The sequence below is a fragment of the Poecile atricapillus genome, chromosome 2, assembly GCF_030490865.1.
Source record: "Poecile atricapillus isolate bPoeAtr1 chromosome 2, bPoeAtr1.hap1, whole genome shotgun sequence".
In the NCBI taxonomy this organism is placed as follows: Eukaryota; Metazoa; Chordata; class Aves; order Passeriformes; family Paridae; genus Poecile; species Poecile atricapillus.
In genome coordinates this window covers 143,047,261-143,061,153 of record NC_081250.1, presented here as the reverse complement: position 1 = coordinate 143,061,153, position 13,893 = coordinate 143,047,261, and the positions used below count along the sequence as shown (strand labels likewise).

General features: G+C 38.0%; 1 long non-coding RNA gene across 1 annotated transcript in view; it reads right to left on the bottom strand.

The window, feature by feature from the left end:
• Positions 1–1,559: 1,559 nt before the first annotated feature.
• The window catches only part of LOC131576681 (uncharacterized), a 56,048-nt gene continuing 43,714 nt past the window's right edge, over positions 1,560–13,893 (bottom strand). The window contains exons 4-5 of the long non-coding RNA XR_009277037.1: positions 4,819–4,913; positions 1,560–1,645 (exon numbers count right to left, since the gene is read on the bottom strand). This is a non-coding gene — a long non-coding RNA (uncharacterized LOC131576681). The remainder of the gene's footprint in view (positions 1,646–4,818; positions 4,914–13,893) is intronic.

Genomic DNA, 13,893 nt, shown 5'->3' with positions numbered 1-13,893 from the left:
CACAAATCTGTGTAATAACATTTTGGCTATAAAATACACTGCACTGTTTTAACACTCAACATGTTTATGCTTGAAGCTGCCTCTTGAATTCCCAGGGAGGCATTAGAAGAAAATTAAAAAGCACAGCCAAAAAATATAACCACAGTCAACCCCCACTCATAAAGTTTAATTGGAAAGCAGATATTAAGTATGTATCTTTATTACATTTTGAAACAATGAATAATATATATGTTGTTGGCTAAAGACTGAGCTCTGAAGAGTGAGTATATTGTTTTATTATTCAAACACAAGTGAAAGTGCACCGTATTTTCAATTCATATGGGCACCAATTTCTGTGAAAAAAATAAATACATCCACCAGCCTCAGATGGTGATTTACATACCCAAGTACCTCTAATCACAGTCCTAAAAGCAAGGGTGGAAAGTACAGTAGCCAAAGCTGTTGCCAGGACAACTTATCCCTGGATTTAGCATTATCATGAAGGGAAAATCTACAAGGAATTTAATTAACCAATACCTCAAACCTGCAGCCTGCCAAGCACTGCCTACGCCCTTTTAAATCCCAATCCCTCAGGAGTGGCTGCACTACTGGTGGCTGTACCCACTCAACAGAGCAGCAGCATGGGATATGTCCAAAGGATTCCTTATGAGCCAGCGTCAGCCTGCCCCGTGCCCTGGCCCACAGCAGGAGACATGAGCCACCAGACATACCAGACTGGCTGGCAACCTGGAGCCAAGCCCCAGCTAATGCATCCTAGAATTTAAGAATTATAGGATTGTCTATGCTGGAAAAGATCCTTAAGATTATCAAGTCCAATGGTTCACTGAACACTTTCAATTCAACCACTAAACCACGTCCCTGAGTGCTACATCTATACATCTTTAAAATAATTCCAGAGACAGTGACTCCACTACTTCCCTGGGCAGTCTGTTCCAAAGTTACAATGCTTTTGGTGATGGAATTTTTTCTAATATCCAATCTAAATCCTATCTCCTTTTCTGTTAAAGAATATATTAACCCGAGTTTTATATTTCAGTGATGTGATCATGCTGGCCTTGGTGAGCTGAGCGAGCTTGCATCTGTCACTCTCTGTAGTGTAGATTTAATCTCAGACATAGAATAATTTAGGTTGTGATGAACCTTAAAGTTCATCTAGTTCTTCTTTTCCCTGTAATAATATTTTTTCACTAAACCAGGTTAATCAAAGTTTCTTCCAGCCTAGCCTTGAACACCACCTGGGATGGGGCAGTCACAAATTCTCTGGCCTGTTCTAGTGCCTCACCCCTCACAGTCAGTGAGTTTAAGGAGTAACCAGACCATCAGATACATTTGGTTTGTGCAGTTGGTTGGATGGCAAACCAAGATGTGGCAATATAGACAGGACATCCATGCTGCAGCTACACCCTACTCCTTCAGACTTCTCTTACATCCCGCATTTTGATGGGAGATGACAGAGATTCTCTCATAATTTGTGAACACCCTTGCAGTCCTCCTCAAGACCTGGACTGCCTGATATCTGCTGTAGCTTTGAGCAATCTGCTCCAGTTGACCCTACCTGAGTTAGCAGCTGGCTGACCACTGGGATCATGGTTGTGTCACCACCAGGGCTGATGCTTCAAAGCAGTCCTTCTTTTATTTTTCCTCCCTGCTTAAAATAATTAATATTGTTTGTTAATTGGAAAATCAAGACAAATATTAAAGTTTTAAACTGTAGTGGACAAGAAGCAAAGTTGTTTATATTAATGTTTAAAATAAGGATTTAAGAAGGAAAGCATCCAAGGAAGTTTTTAATTTCAATACCATCAAGCAATAAATCAGTAAGTGGAAGAGAAACAACAGAGTTTTCCATGGCTCATGCAGGAAAAGAATAAAAGAAACCTCAGCAGGCTTTCCACACTTAACTTTTATTCCTTTCTGAGGTTTGTCATACAGTCATGTTTACATTATATGTTTTTTGTAGTCTCTCATTCTTCACTTTCCTTTCAAGAGAAGTTCAAAAGATGAAAGTATGAAACAGATACTCTGTATTACTTTATCATGCCAAAATAACAGTACTGGCACATCATCACTTCAAGTACTGTCTCATGATCAAAACAGAGTTTTTACAGGCCTGTGTGTGATTAATGGTTTAATCTTTGTGTTTGTCATGCTGTAACTGGCAAAGACAAGGACTCAAATATTTTAACATTTTGTCTCAGGAAAGCTTTGGTCAAAGTTTTTTAATCATCATTCTTTTTACTACCATAGAAGCCAAGGATATCCAAGTGAGATACTGATATCAAAGCCTATGTAATACAGGTGTTATAAATACATCTTCCACAAAACTGCCATTCAACATTAAAAAGCTTAGTCCTCCATTTCACTCAGCTCTCTGAAAAAATCTGCCTGCTACATAAATAATGAACTCTTCAGAATAAGGAGTTTTTTTTAATTTATGTTTGGATAATGCCTAACAGCACAACAAAGCCCTGGTCAGCTCAGAAGCCTCCATGTGTCTCTGTAATATAAATATATTATCATAAAGAATGAGTTGTCGGAGAAAGAGGTCATGGATCAGCAGAGTAAATCAAACTTTAACAGCCCATCAGGGCCAGAATGCCTAGAAACAAAATAATTTATCATTAAGAAGCTTTTGTGCTTTATTATAAATTTATATTTAAAAGAAATGTTGAAAACTCTAGGTCAAATTTTGCTCTGTTACTTTGGTGCAAACCAAGAGCAATTTACTGAAGTCTATAGAGCTGCTATAAATTGAAGGGAAAATAATTACCTCTATATACACTGTGAAAAAAGATTATGTTTTAAGCCTAGGGAACACATACTACACTTTTAAATGTTTAGTGATATAGAAATATGGCTATTTTCCTAAACAAATTATTTATTTGGATTTTTTTTTTTTTTGCTATGCACACCTCTTGTGTCACAGTCATTTCAAACATATATAAAGCAAAATGCTTGGATCGCAAGTGATCTGAATGAATGACTATATCAGAAAGTTAAAAACAAATCAACAAAATCTTAGTGTCAAAATTAACATTAAACTACCCATATTCTGTAAAGAAATAAATAGATATTCCAATTAAAAACTTTTTGGACTTTACGAAATGTTAATTAACTGACAAGAATCCCTTCTCCTTCATATTTTTTTTCTTCTTCTTCTCATACACAGTTAGGGATCCATCTCATTTGTACTGCATATGACACCAATTGAACTGTTGGCCTCAAGTCTAGCTTGGTCCATGCAGACATCTCTCATCTTCTGTACAAACTTTGAAAAATATCAGAGCAGATAAGTTAAATTCTTTTATTAAGTCTTAGTAATTTTCAAGCAGGTTGAATGCTCAGTTTCAGAAATCTGGTCACCCCGTAAGACTGTCCTTTGTCAGGAGAGATGCCATTGAATTTAGTCTTTAAAACCATCAGAAGATCATGCCAGCTTTCAGTCTCCTTTCCTTTTTCCAGTATCACAGGATGATTTATGAACCATCCACCTCTATCTTAATAGAACTTCATATATGGTTCTTGTAGACCTCAGAACCAGAGATGTTTAATAACTTTCACACCTCAACCCTGTTTCTTATAGCTTTAGCTGTTGCTGCATCTTAGCTGACAATCTCAGGTGTGATACTCATCTATTTCTGTAGATTTTTCAGGAGGATTAAACATCAATTTTTTACTGTACCTTCTGAATAATTTTCTGTAGGTTATGGCTTGGTCATCTGAAAGTGTTCAACTGCCCTCTTTCCCTCACTTTCCTCCTCTGCAAAAATAACAATAAAATAAAACAAACTTGTCAAATGCTAATGATTTTCACAGTACTAGCTCAGCCAAGAGGCATGAGATGGCAAATTTCATCTTATCTTTGATGATGTCATATAGGCCAGTTTGATCAGAATATAAGTTGTGTTTGTCTTTCCAATTCTGATCCCAAAGACCTGGTAAATTCTTGAGTAATGTCAGAAAACAGACATCTGATTAGACTGATAGAATTTATAATGTGAAGCTGTTCTAGAATCTGATAGGCTGGGTGACATTAGTGCTTCAAATGCCAGATTTTTAATTGTAAACAGAAGGTTATCTGCATAGATTAATAATTTGTGAGTGTCTGGCTTGTCCTTTTATTTGCTTTTTGTATCCAGTAGTGTTTGTTAGTGTTTCTAGTTATAAGAGAAGTAATTGTATTTCTCTGTATACTGTTAGCAGCAGGGGTTTTACTATCACAACAGATGGAGATGTGTACAGATCTTGGATTAACATCCCAGATTTATTTTACAAACCCTATGTTTATTGAGCCTGTAGCATAGATAGTTGAGAAAGACTGACTTTATTTTTTCTTTTCCTAATATTGGGTCATTGAGAATCATCAGAAATCAATATTACAGAAGACCTTTACTGGTTCATATACTAAGATATTTTAAAGCATCTGAATTTATTAGAAACTTTAAGCTATTGAGTTTTAATGAAACATTCCAAAATTAGATATTCAACCTGCTTGAAAAATCTGTAAGAATTGATAAAAGAATTTAAATCAAAAGTTGTCAAGGATTTCTGTGAGTTTTGAAAAATATCTAAATAAAACTGAAAATAACTCAAATTAGGCAGCCAGAAATATAAAGTAAACAGAGCAGAAAACCATGGGCACATGGAGGCCAACTTAGATGGTGATTAGGTATCTATCTCTGGAAAACTTGATCAAAATCTAAAGTACCAAGATTTTTTTTCCTGGGACTTATATTTCACCAAGACAGAAAATCAGTACCTTCTTCTATCTTGCACAGCATCCCAATGGCACAGAAAGTGTTAGTACTGTTAACACACCTCATCAATCTGTAGGAGCTCTTGCAAAATCCACAGGGGTTTCCTACCCTCCTTCTTGATCTCAGTATGAAGTCCTGTAACTTCAGCCACTTTCACTGAAAAATGTAACCAGAATGGAGAAAGGATTACAGGAAGAAATTTTTTAGAATGGGATCCCAAAGTGTTTATTTGGATTATTCCCCCTTTGAATCACATCTTCATCCTGAAGTCATTCAAATCCATATCTCCTATCCCTTGTGACTATATCCCACCAGAAGGTTTTCTAATAGCTGTGAAGGGAAGAGGGAAGAGACAACCTAACCCATATTCATGGGAATGTGAGCAAGAAAGGGATAGGGAATGGGGATGAGAGTGCAGATCATGGATCTGCTAAGCACACACAATCTTTGCTCTCTCTACTACTCTGATACTTTTCCTTGAAATGTCATAAAATAAATGCAGCATACTTTTTATTTTCTTTATTTATTCTCTTCCAGACCACCCAGATCAACACTGAAATTAATAGGGAGAGAAAGCTGTCACAGGATTCTGAGTTCTGAATTCCTTTTTACAGGTGGCTACATCCATGCCAATATAAGCCAAAACCCATAGGAAAGGAAGAAGATAAGCAAAATAACTTGGAGATGTTTCAAAGCAGAGGGTAAGATTGTTGAATCTACACCAATGGGCTTATTTTGGATAAGTAAATAGAATTAGTGCCAATGATCTTTTTCCCTTAAGGGGTAATATCTGCAGCTGATTTATCTCTAAATATTTATGGCAACCAGAACCATCCCAATTACTAAAGCAGATCACATGTGAAAGCTTTGAATCAGAATATTTGCAAGTTTGTTTTACTTGAAAAATAGGAAGAAAATATATATTCCCATTTTACAGCACATTAAAGGGGATTCTCTTTGAACTTCACGATTTAGGAAAAAATCAAATTCCTTTACATATTTATACCTACATAAATATAATCAAACAAAAGAGAGTTATCTCTTCTATCAGCTTAGATGCTGAACCTCTGTCAAAAGCTATTATGGCCACCATCAAAAAAGAGTCAGATATAATCACGACTCTGCCAGTTTGACCTTATATAATGCTTATCTCTCCTCAGCAGGTATAACACATAGACAATTGTTACACACACAGATAATCAGAAAGAAAGATATCTGGGCAGAAAGAAGTCTGGGCAGAAATATGGCCTTAATCTTCTGGAGAAATATTGTTAGGGCCTCACAAATGGCACCAGAAATCAATATGTGGCCAAGTGATTCAAGCCCCAAAGCTTTCTCTTCATGAGAACCCACAGATATCTTTCTGAAGCAGATGCCTGCTGAGAAGTGAGCTCCACTGGTGTCACCAGTCACTGGGAGGAATGCTTGATTCAGTTGACGAAATACAGTCACCCAATACCATCAGGATATGCCACCTGGCTTCCAGCTGTTCTCCCAAAGTGTACAGCTCTTCCTTAAATCGTTTGCCATAGCTTCCAGTCCTCTACAGTTCTGACAGCCCTGTGTCAGTGAATGGGACACTCTGTAACAACTCTTGCAAATGACAGAGGTGAGTTTAAAAAGCTGAATCCCGCTCTAGTGCTCCACTGCTTGTAATGGAAGCTCAGGCACTGGCAGCAGGTGTAGAATCCTGCACATCAACCTGAAAACCAAACCTGATTTCCTTTTATGACAAGGCAACCCACCCAGCTGATCAAGGGAACACTCACAGACACATTGTGCGAGTCTTGGGGATGGTACTGTGCAGGGTCAGGAGCTGTGGTCTTTGTGGGTTCCTTCCAACTCAGCATGTTCTGTGATTCTGTTATTCTGTGATCAACATTTAGGTGCTCTTAGCTCTGTGTCTACAGTTCTGCTTTATACCCTAAGAGCAGGGAAAACCTTAGACTCCATGTTGCAGAAGTACCGTGTAGAAGTGGTCTCACTAAGTAACCAAATTAACATGACTTCAGTGATGGAGTTTGCCCTAACCAGAATAGCCCAGCTTAGAAATGGTTGTTGTTATCCTGACTGGAATTTATGATTATCAATGGCTTTACTGGGTTTTTTTTTGTGGCTGTACAGCCATTTATCCTGCCTTAACAGGCCATGTCCCCTGGTCCCAGGCCTGTGCTTTGGCTCCGTGAAGCATTGCCCTGTAAGGTTGTATTAAACTTGATCAATAACAAAGTGGTAGCTAAGAGGAGAATTTCAAGAAAGATGCCCAAACCTACCCAGTGATTCAGTGTTGGAGTTCATGGCTGTCCTGCACCACTCAGTGGCCCTTTTTTTTTTTTTTTCTTTACAGAATACTTTAACCTGGGTGTGTACCCCTCTTAGAGCTCCCTGATTCCAGCTTCCTTGAGATCATTCCTACTTTCATCTCCTCTGCTATTGTGCTTTCACTACTTGCATTTCTTTTCCATGGCACTTCTTTCCTTCAGCAAATCTGAAGGGAAGCAGAAGCTCTGAAGCACATTAGCTTTGGCTCATTTAAGTTTTTTCACCTCTGCTCCTTCCCCTCCTACGGCTGCAGCTCTGTGCCAAGGGAAGGAGAAGGAGAAGAGTGGGAGGAAGAGCTATTAGCATACACTGGAGCACAGCTGTATTGACATGCTCCAAAGCACTGTGTTATTTTGGCTGAGCAGGCTGGAGCCAAGATGAATGTATTGTTGCATGGCATGGACAGTTAAGAATCTCATCTAACTTCTGAAAAAGCCTGATTCTATTTGATTTCCACAGCAGCTGTTGTTGTGTGAGCTGCAGAATGATTCAAGATCAGACAAGATACTGAATCAGAGTAACATTGCTAGCTATCCTATTTCCTTACAAAGTAAGGCTGACTCAGAGTGAGTTGAAATCCAGGTCCTGCAAGAAAAAAAGTATTTTGAAAATTATTCTCCTTCTAGTCCTTCTAGAAAACTTTGATGCTGAAAGATCACGAAAAGCTATAAGTTTATAAGAATTTTGCACAATGCTGTGGGAAATAAAAGGCTGGTCAAAAACTTGTCAGCAGGAAAACTCCAAAACCTCTTTTTGGTCTTCATTGCAAAATGTTTGTTAGCAAAGAAATAGAATAAGAGGGAATGTAAGTCATTAAGTGCATGACTCAGATAATTATACAGAGGTGTCCAGAGCCTCTGTGTAAATTTAGATACCACTGGCCTTTGGGTGCTGCTGCAGAAAGCTGCCTCTGGTATAAGTCATGGCTTATCTGTGTGTCCTGTTCAGATTTCTAGGATTTGTTTAGGGAACACTACTACAGATTTTGGCGTGATGGAACTCAGGAGGTAATCTATATCAATTAAATATTCTCAGATACTGCTTACTTCAGAAGTTTACAGAAAGCACAAAAGAAGATAAGGGACTCTGAAAGCTAGAAAGAACTCTCACTTTTCTGCATTTGGGCATAAAGCATTATTATCTTTTGAAAAATATCTGAAGATGATCTAAACTTAGTTTGAGATCTCAGTCCAAAGGAGTGCGGTGTTGTTTTCTTTAGAGACCAGGCCAGCTAGCAAAAGTCCAAGTTTTTAGACTGCTTTCACCAATTCACTTTATCCTAACCCAGGGAGGAAAGCTTAACTACTGTTGTCTTCAATCTTTACAGAAAACACCACCAAAATCATATCATGGTGCCAGCAGTAAAGTATTATGCCAAATTAAAATGGACAGAGACCTTTAGCTGAGTACTGAAGAGATCTTGGGTGGTCATAATTTCAGGTTTCTCTCCATCAAGATTGCAATTCAATGTGTTTTAATGGCTTGTAATTGGTGTGGCAGTTACAGACTACATTGAGCTAAAACTTTATAGAAATATTGTCACATACCTGAAAGCTCACAGATCCTCTGCTTGCATAACACAAGCCCATATTGATTAGGTTTTTTACAGCCCCCAAGTCTTCTTTTGCCCTAAGTGTATCCATGTCAAATGCAGATCCAGAAGAGCTCATTAATGTTAGATCACAATACTGATGATGACCATTTATCAGATACTAGAGCCAGAGCTATAGTAGTCCTGTTTGAACAGAACCATATTTTACTCCAAAACTAGTCTTCTTTGGTTTATTAAAGCAAGGGTGGCATTATGTGTATTTATTTGCTTTTATGTGACTGCTGAAAAATTTCTATTGGTGATTAATCATTTGATAATAAAAAATAATTTTGACCTACAATTGGTATAAAAAATGTTGATATTTTAACTGTATGAAAGATTAAAATGCAAATATTAGTTTAGAACATCAAATTAACATTTTGATAAAGTGGGATAAGGCACAAGCAACTGCTTTTCAAATGTTTCATTTCAATGATTTCCAGATTGATAAGTATTTAAAATAGATACACAATAAATCAGAGGAAATTTAAGTATTTTTCTCTTCTCTGAAGCTATTTCTGTTTCTCCTTCATGGCCATATTGAAAAGAAGATAATCAAAGAGGTTTACCTATTGCTTTCATTCCTGTTCTGCCAGAGGAACATAGAAATAGACATTACAGAAGACAATCACCACAAAGTCTTGTAATTCTCCACAGATGTAAACATTCTAGCATGGTGGCAGCTAAAAGAAAAATTATCTCTAAAAATAGCCTTAATGTGGCTTTGGGTGGGTGTGTTTTGCTGCATTAATCTATTGGAGAGTTTATGTTAACATTAATCTGTTATTTCCATATCAAGAGGCTCAAGCAAATAAAACTGAAAAACATTAGAACACCAAATAAATTGTTTGATTCCATCTTTATGAAGCCATAATACCCTCTTGCCCAGGAAAAAAATACAGCTAAGAATCCTCTCACACAATTTTTATGGTAGTTCAGGCCATGGGGATACTAAAAATTTACAATCAGATTTATGATATTAAAAATTATCGTTAAGATCAAACTGTTAATTGCAACTTTAAATATCCCAGCTACTCCCAAGTTGCCTACTCCTGAAAGAGCATTCTTTAAGGGTCAGCTCTTTTTCTAATTAATTCAAAAAAAGTCTCCAACGCTGCAAAGAGACAGGCTTTGTCTGCAAACATGGCCCCTCTACTTGTTCAGCTATTATTTGAGCTACCTCTTTGGCTTCTTTCCCCCACCCAAGAGAAAAGACTGCACTTTTTTGTCCTGAGAAAACACCTCATAGTCCCTGCTGGGTCCTCTGACATGTTCCTGAACCCACTTACCACATTTTAAATCCCCCTTTCTTTTTAGAAGTCAGTCCTTCTTGGAGTGCAGGGTTGTAGTAGATAACCTCCTGAGGTCTCTTGCAATCAAAATTTCTCCATTATTTCATGATTTTTTAGGGATGCTTGCATCTATCTCACAAAACTTATCTTTTTGCCAGCTGATTGCAAACTTTGAAAATGTTACTGAAAACAAGACAAAAGCGTGAAAGTGTAGATGCCTTACTTGTGTATTTTCATAGCATATACATTTGAATTTCTTTAGAATGTTAACAATTCTGGATTTCCTATAGTGCAATACTTTTGGGAGGTATAATTATTACAACCATGTAATGTGTTTTTATACCTTTAAATTACCCAAATATACTCTCTCTGAATGAGCACCATAATTCTAGAACTTCTCTGTTTTAGAACAGAGAAACCTTTGTGTCAAGACAGAAAAATCCTAAGAGATTTATCTCAAAGATGAGCATCAAAAACTGTCAGATGTTTATGTCACACTTCAGTTGTCTCCTACACAAGTATCTGCAGGTCTTTCTCATGTGATAAAGATGAAAGTGGGTCTGTAGAGTACAGTAACTGGAGGTCAGGTAACTAACCCCCCTGAACAGCGCTCCAGAACTTCTGTCCATGCAAACAACTCCCCTTTGTGTGAGTCTAAGTACCAAATTAGGACACTTAAATGTAGGTGCCTGAATATGACTGTCCAGTCTCCATGTCTAATCGATTCAGAGTTAAACTGAGCTCTAACTCCTTAAATAGAGGCATCTGATGCCATTTTTAATGCTCAGGAGTAGCCAAGTGCTACAGCTGAGATGGGCAGATTTAGCACCAAGTCTGTGGGACTTGTGGCTTCTGGCAAACAAAATGCCTTCCTTTATCTCACAGAATCACAGAATCACACTGAATCACAGAATGAACTAGGCTGGAAAAGACCTTTGAGATCCTCAAGTCCAGCCTATGACCTTACACCTCCTCATCAACTATACCATGCAGTCTTTTTATAAAAACACATCTCCAATGATGTGCAATTTCTATTGTTAGGAAAATGATCTGAGACATTAGTTATTCCAGTAAGTGGTGCCTCTGAAGTGATTTTGTTCATTCTAATGAAGCACATATTGGTGCAAACACCTGTAGGACTTCACCAACCAGACTCCTCACACCTCCACTGACCATAGCAAGAGCTCAGACAGCATACACAGAAAACTAAATTAAACCCTTCAGATACCCAAACACAGGTGTCTTAATGTACATTGAATCCCACACTTAATGTCATTTCCCCCAGTAAAAGAGTGTCTGTCATCTTCCCAAAGCTTATGTCACAGTTGTCCTTAAAAAGTATCTCAAGGAGCATCCTAGCGTTCCTTGTAGGAATCATAATCATGTTCATAAGAGAAGTTCAAGAATTAGTAGTAATTTCAGCTTGCTCCAGGACTGTTTCAAGACCATGAGAGTTCCATGAACTTCAGTTCAAAAATCAAGAGCTACAAGGACATTTCTTTTTAGAGACCTGTGGATGGGTATTAGATGATATAATTAGTTGCAATTGAAGAATAATGAGTATGGGAGGGAGAAAGAATCTTGCCTGAAAACTTGTGTGAGCTCTTAGTCCTTTATAAGGACATGTGTAAAAGCATCACAACTCTTCTGATCTGAGGGGATATAAAAATGAAGGAAGCTGTTTCTCATTATTTCTTTCTCTCATGTACTTAACAATAATTACATCCTTTAGTCTAACCTTGCTCTACTCATGGTTGTCAAACTCTTCTAGAAATAACAAAGATAACCCCTGTTCAGCATTAATTTTATTCTGGCAATATCTTAAAAATAATATAAAACATAAACCTCTTCCTGCCCTCTTTTTTTTTTAATGCCTATGGTTAAAATGAATTTCAGTAGTATCATAACTGATGGTCATGCATAAAATAAAATAGAAATTATTGGTACAATAATCTTAAAATTCCGTTTTCATTTCTTTATCATAAATAAGACAATTATTTTCTTCCCTCTCCCATATTCTGCTCTGTAACCCTGTTTCATCAGCTGCAGAGACTAAAAGAAGTAACTATGGTCCCTTTTAAAAATCTTGTCATTTTCATTTGTTCATCTAAGAAATCCCTAAAGATAGACCACCCCTAAATCTTACTGAAAATAACTGTAGCCCAAGCTCTGCTCATGGTAACCAGACCTGAAACAAAAGGAAACCAGACCTGAGACAAAAAGAAAAAAAAATTCACCTGTACAATTCAAACCTTTGTTTTACATTAGTGGTTTACACCAAATGTAAGGATTCTTACATCTCCATTATTATCTCAAACTTAAAACAACCCATAGCACAGTCAAAGATGACTGTTAAAGGTGACATTAAAAGCTGACAGGCAAGCCCTGAAGATAAAGGATTATAACAATATTAACTCTCATGTAAAAGCAGAACTGTTTTTATTTTCTTCTATGTACAGTCCACTATACATTTTAAAAATATTTTCATGCTCATTTGTTTTATTCTATCTATAGCCCTAATTTTAACTATTCACTGCTTACTTTTCAGCCTTACTGTCAAGTTGGAGAGAAAACTGGAGCCACTTGGTTAGTATACTTGCTTTATTTCTCTAGTCTGGAAACAGTACAACAAAATTTGTATCTCTTCCTCACTTTCTGATGACTAATACTAACCTTAACCTTAGCTCCAGATTTGATAAGAATTAAAATGATAGCCATGATTTATTGGTGAGGTAGCTTGCCCCTGACTGGATGCCAGGCACTCAGCAAAGCCTCTCTGACACTCCCCTCTACAGCAGCACAGAGGAGAGAAAATATAAGAGTTCATGGGTTGAGATAAGAACCAGGAGAGATCACTTAACAAATACTCATGGGCAAATAGTCAATAGTCATGGACAAAACAGATTTGAATTAAAGATATTAATGAATTTATTGCTAACAAAATCAGAGCAAGATAATGAGAAGTAGAATAAAACACCTCCCCCCCAGCCCTTTCCTCCTTCCCAGCTGTACTTCCTAGCACAAGGAGGCAGGGAATGGGGGTTATGGTCCATTCATCCATCATCCATAATTTCTCCCACTGCTCAGGGAGAGGAGTCCTTCCCCATGCTCTGCCACGGGGTCCATCCCGTGGGAAATAGCTCTCCATGAACTTTTCCAGTGTGAGTCCATCTCACCAGCAGCAGTTCTCTGTGAACTGCTGCAATGTGAGTCCATGTCATGGGCAGCAGTCCTCCCCAAACTGCTGCATGTGGGTCACTCTTCCATGGGGTACCAACCCTCAAGGACAGGCTGCTCCAGGGTGGGTTCTGCTCTGCTGTGGGTCTCCTCCATGGGCTGCAGCTGGATCTCTCCATACCATGGACCTCCAGGAGCTGCAGGGGCACAGCTGCCTCACCTTGGTCTTCAACATGGCCTTCACCACAGCCTGCAGAGGAAACCCAGCTCTGGTGCTTGTGGCATCTCCTCCCCCTCCTTCTGCACTGACCTGGGTGTCACGCTTTGCTCCTCCCTGGGCACAGCCGCAGCTGTACAAGAACTTTTCTTTTATAAGTTTCTTTTAAATTATATTATCACAGATGTATTTCCATCATTTCTGACTTGCCCAGCCTTTACCAGCCACATGTCCACCTTGGAGCCACCAGGGATTGGTTCTGTCAGACATGGGGGAAGTTTCTGGCAGGTTCTCACAGAAACCACCCCTATAGCCTGCCACTACCAAAACCTGGCCATAAAACCCCAATACAGCTGGCTAAACTAATTTTAAATTATTTTGCTTTGAAGGCTGGAAATCAGTACAACAATGAATTACTCCGATTTAAAAAAAAAATAACACTAACCTGGCTACAGCTACTTTGCAATCATGAGACATAACCTGAAAGAAAATGATAAAAAATGGGTCTTTTGAAAGCACTCTCTACACTACACCTCC